The sequence below is a fragment of the Hevea brasiliensis genome, chromosome 6 (assembly GCF_030052815.1).
Source record: "Hevea brasiliensis isolate MT/VB/25A 57/8 chromosome 6, ASM3005281v1, whole genome shotgun sequence".
NCBI lineage: Eukaryota > Viridiplantae > Streptophyta > Magnoliopsida > Malpighiales > Euphorbiaceae > Hevea > Hevea brasiliensis.
In genome coordinates, this window is record NC_079498.1 from 102,640,774 (window position 1) to 102,646,343 (window position 5,570).

The 5,570-nt window shown below is 28.9% G+C and overlaps 1 non-coding gene across 1 annotated transcript; it reads right to left on the minus strand.

Annotated features, from left to right (window-relative positions):
• Positions 1 to 4,894: 4,894 nt before the first annotated feature.
• On the minus strand, positions 4,895 to 5,001 carry LOC131181214 (small nucleolar RNA R71). The gene has a single exon (XR_009149842.1). It is a non-coding gene; the product is annotated as a small nucleolar RNA R71 (small nucleolar RNA).
• Between the last annotated feature and the right edge of the window lie 569 nt (positions 5,002 to 5,570).

Consider the following 5,570-nt stretch of genomic DNA (forward strand, 5'->3'; position numbering starts at 1 on the left):
ACTGTTTATGTAATAGACATGTCTGTTTATTAAAAGATACCTATACAAATAGTTGTGACTATTTGTATAGAATAGACATGTCTGTTTATTAACAGATACCTATACAAACAGTTGTGACTGTTTGTATAGAATTGATATGTCTGTCTATTAACAGACACATCTATTTGTTAAGTGCCATAATAGAATAATATATATTGAATTATATATATATAATTCTATACATATTTCACTCTTGTCATTCCTTCACTTTCTTATATTTTAACAATATAGAAATTCTTTCTCTCTATACTATCTAACATACAAGCTATTTATAACACCTTAGACTTGAAATCAAAGTGAATAGACTCACAACAAAATAATAAGGCTTCATTGACCAGGTCATTCACAATTGTGAATTTCTTTTATCACAGGAAATTGACATGTCCCTTTATTGGGTTAAGAAACAAACTAATAAAATTGCTCACTACTTAGCTAGGGTGGCTTTATTATATGTTAATCCTTTTGTGTGATATGAGCCTCCGAATTCACTATATGATGTTTTGATTATTATATTCTCTATGTTTTTTCACTTAATTCTATAAGTCTTAGTTTGGATGTAAGTGAGGAGTCTAATATCAGGAATAGTTTGGACCTATTTTAATCTGTTAAGTTTTCTTTTTTTCTTTGGATTTTTGTAAAACAAAATTTAATTATTTAAAAAAAAATATTGAAAATTTGCACAGTAAGACATTTGCAGGTGGCCCAATATTAATATTGAAATTGATTGTGATAAGGAATTGTTCTGATTTCATATCAGTGTCTGTCTAAGAACTTAATTCGAATAGAAATTTTGATAAAGTTTAATTTTATTTTTTAATAGTTTTTTTTATTCGATTTGATTTTTGGTTCAGCATAATTTTGATTCGAGTTTCAATTCTTAAAATAATTTTATATAATTATTTCCATGAAAAGTTATATCTGAATTATCATTAAAATTTTGAAAGTGATTGTAATATATAATATACCTTTTAGTTATTTTTTTTATAAATTTTATATATATATATATATATATATATATATATATATATATATAATTGTGAACTATATAAATATAATATTATCTTTCATTCCTCTATTTGTTATTAAAATTATGTTTATAATAAAAATTATAATTAAGCATATTATATAGCATAGTAATGCACTTATAATTCTTATTATAAACATAATTTTAATAAAAAATAGAGGAATGAAAGATAATATTATATTTATATAGTTCACAATTATATATATATATATATATATATATATATATATATATATATATATATATATATATATATATATATAAATGATCTTAATTGCATATTTTTACTTAGTTTGACTAATTCTAGGTTAGGTGTTATGGGGAAGCCTACTGGCTTGGGTATGATTAGATTGGTTTATGATGAGTTTTTTCTAATAAATTTTATTTATTAAATTATTTTACTTATTAAAAAAGTCTTAATTACATATGAATATAAATTATATTATCATTAAAAATATATAATATATCTAAAAAATTATAAAAAAATACAAATATAAAATTATTCTCAGTTCAGTATAATTTCAATTTTATTTTTAATGAAAAATTAAAACTGAATCAAATTAAAATAATAAAATAAGTTTAGTTTCAAGCTAATTCTAATCAATTGTATAAAGTTTTTCAATTCAGTTTGAAATTTTTAAAAATTGTATACATCCCTAAATACCATGTTGATAAAATAAATTAGGTCTAATTTTTCTCATAAAATATCTTTTGAAGTTAGGTCGAATAAATTTTATGATTCTAAGCCCTATTGGATTTTACAACATTGAAATAATTCGTGACAACTTTCATTTGTGAATTTGCAACTAAACTTACAACTTTCATTTGTAATCAATACCTCGATCTATTACAAATAAATTCATTACTGGGATTAGAAAATTCAAGGAAATCAACATCAATTGGCTTTTCAAAGTCTTGATCCATATAAAAACAAATTTAAGAAAGATTATATTATCTATCAAAAGAAGAGCAACAAACCAAGAAAGAGAATTCTTTGTATAAGGATTTTAATCAATTTCAAAGAGTACATAGAAAAACAAAGCATTACATTTCTAAATATTAATGCAGTATTTAATTAGACAAATATGGTTGCCCACGACTGAAGGATGATTATAGATAATGACGCAAGTGGCCAATTATAAATATTTTAATTACTTTGATTTTTCAAACGGTGTAAATTATTACAATTTTGTTGTTTATGTGCTATATTGCCAACATTTACTGTTATTAATTAGAAAATCTTTCTAATTGTATGAATTTGTTGTACTTATTTTTCTTAAGGAATAAATATGATATGTGGTTAGTGAATATTCAGAAAACAACCCGATACTTCTCCATCTAGTTTGATTCGTTATAAGTTTGACTTATTCTTGTGTATATTTGTTAGTTAATATTGTGATCTTCTTGTAATCTTATACAAAGACTGTTGTGTATATAATCTTGTAGTCCTTCACCAGTAATAAACACAAGCAAATTACTATTCATCTTTGAGTCCTAAACCTTTACATGATTATCAGAGCTTTCCCTCTCAACATGAGTTCTTCTTCTTTAGCTACACAATCCACTCTTACCTCACCAATTTTGTCCTCTCCCTCTGATGCATGCATTTTATATCATCATTTAGGTGTAATTTTTGCATATAATTTACCCTTGTTCATAGCTATTATTATAGATATTAACATATATTTAGTCAATTTTATAATTTCTACACTTCTTAGTTTAATTTTTGGAATTTATTTGTTTTGTAGGTTAAATTTGGAGAAATTTAGTGTATTTTGATCAGAGTAGCCATTTGGAGGAAATTAGAGTTGAATTGCAAAAATTTTTGAAGTTGAGTTAAAAAATGGCCGAGAGCTTCACAACCTGCAGCACAACCGATTTAGCTTATGTCGCAGGTTGTGTCGATCATCAGATATGCTGTTTTTCTTAGGCCGTAGGTTACACAACTTGCGACACAACCCGCGACACAACCGATTCAGCTTATGTCGTTTTTACTGGAAATGACTGACGTGGCATTTTCATTACTCTGATTTTATACCTCACTTTCTCTGGAATCTTCCACCTTTTTACCCATTCTAGGGCAGATATCTGATCCATATAAAACCTCCTTTATCTATTTTTCTTTCCATAGGGAGGAGAGGAGGCATTTTTTTGGCAAGAAAGAAGGAAAGAAAGAGAGGAGCACGTGAAGGCAGCAACAGCAGCAGCAGAGGACGTTCTGCAACTCTCCAGCAGCTGATACTTCAACATTCTTCTGGGTTTTTCTATTCCTTAACTTAGATTTCCATTATTTCTTCATTTATACACTTGGGTTTGACTTGAAACTATGATTTGTGAGTAGTTATTTGAGATTCTAGAGATGGGTTTGTAAATATTGTTTTGTATTGTGGTTTTGAACTGATTTAGTCATTTAAATGAGGTTTGTTACATTTTAATTTATTGCTTGTGAGCTTGTTGCCTTCCTTGATGAATGGGCCCTCATTAAGTTAAGCTTTAATCCTTAATAGATGGACTGAAAAGTGAATATTTGGGATAGATAATCTTGCAATAAACATAGTTTTCTTGGTGTTAGAAATAAGCTAAGAGGATTAAGGGAATTTTCCAAAATCAATTAGAGCTTTAATTGGGTTTTTGTTAGGTTTAAAATACCGTAAAAACAGGGTTTGATTTAATGAATACCAACTTTGAAATGCTTGAAAAAGGTTTCAAAGAACTAAGAATTGATTTCCCTCAAAATTGCAATTCTCATATGTTTGGCTAAATTGGGGATAAATCACATGCAAACAATATTGAAAATCCTATCTCTAGAATCACTTTAATTTTTATTGAATTTAGATTTAATTCCTCCCAATTTTATAATTAGAAATTTCAAATTAAATTTTGGTAAAGTAGTTTTATTAATTTAGTTAATTGTTTGATTTAGTTTAAATTCCTCAAATACCAATTTTAATTTTAAATTTCATTTTTAATATCTTTAAATTTTACCATTCTAATTAGCTTATCCTTTTATTTCCAATTTAAGCACAATTCCCTGTGGGAATGATATTATTTTTAAAACTATACTATTGTGACCCGTGCACTTGCGGACACACTACCAAGTTTTTGGCGCCGTTGCCGGGAAATTGTTTGTTTTTAAGTTGGATTTTAATTGTTTTAAGCTAATTAGAATTTTTATTTTCTTTTATTTTCACTGTTGTTCCTTGTGTTTTTCAGGTACTTTTCTTGTTTATGAGACGATCGAAAAGCACAAGTGACACTGAATTGTTGTTCAACTCTGAAATTGAAAAATTATGTCGAGCCAACAAAAAGGAATACAAGAGAAAAAAAGAAGCAGAAAAAGAAGAACAACAAAGATTTGAGCAAGAAGAGACAATTGAAAATATGGAGAATCAAAATAGAGCTATTGGTGGAGATAATGGAGGAAATGAGCAAAATAGGCAAAATGAAGTTGTTAATCAAAATGATCCTCAGAGAAGATCCATGTTAGACTATGCTTTTCCTAGATGTGCAGATGTGAGAGATAACAGACCTATTATTGGAGCTAATCAATTTGAGTTAAAAACTGGTCTCATTCAAATGGTTCAGAATTCACAATTTGGAGGTAGTCCACTTGAAAATCCTCATTCTCATTTGAAGAAATTTTTGATGATATGTGGTACACAAAGGCAGCCTGGAGTTTCAGATGAAGTGATTCGGCTCACCTTATTTCCATTCTCTCTTCGGGATTCAGCATTGGAGTGGTATGACTCACTTCCACAAACTACTATAGCTACTTGGGAGCAGCTATCTCAAGCTTTTCTATCTTAATTTTTCCCACCTGGGAAGACCACTCATTTGAGGAATTTGATGGTAGCTTTTAAGCCAAGGGATGATGAAACTTTGTATGAATCTTGGATGAGATTTAAGGAGCTTGAAAGGCAATGTCCTCATCATGAAATACCCAAATGGATGATTGTTCAGAATTTCTACACCAGAGTTACTCTAGCCATAAGAAACACAATTGATTCACAAGCAGGAGGAGACTTCATGAGAATGACAAGTGAAGAATGCTATGATTTATTAGAGAAGATTGCTCATAATACCCATTTATGGGGAAATCCAAGAGCACTTGAGCCAAAGAAGGCTGGGATTTATGAACTTGACTCAGTTAGCTACATGAATGCAAGATTTGATCAGTTGACTCAACTTCTTAGTGATTTTTGCACAAAGGCAACAACCTCAACTCCTACAACTATGCAACAAGTTGCCTTCACAGATGGAACTCAAAGTTGTGGAGTTGATTACTCTTCTTATGGTGATGATTTTTTGCAAGAACAAGTTGCTTATGCAGGAGGTTATCAACAAAAACCTATGGGAAATTCTTACTCTAATGTGAACAACTCAACATGGAGACCACAAGCAACTTTTGCTCAACAAGGTTAAAGCTCAAATTATGCTCATAACCAGCAGTATATGCAACAGAATAGACCTCAACTTCAGCCCACAAGGCAGCCACAACCTGGATATC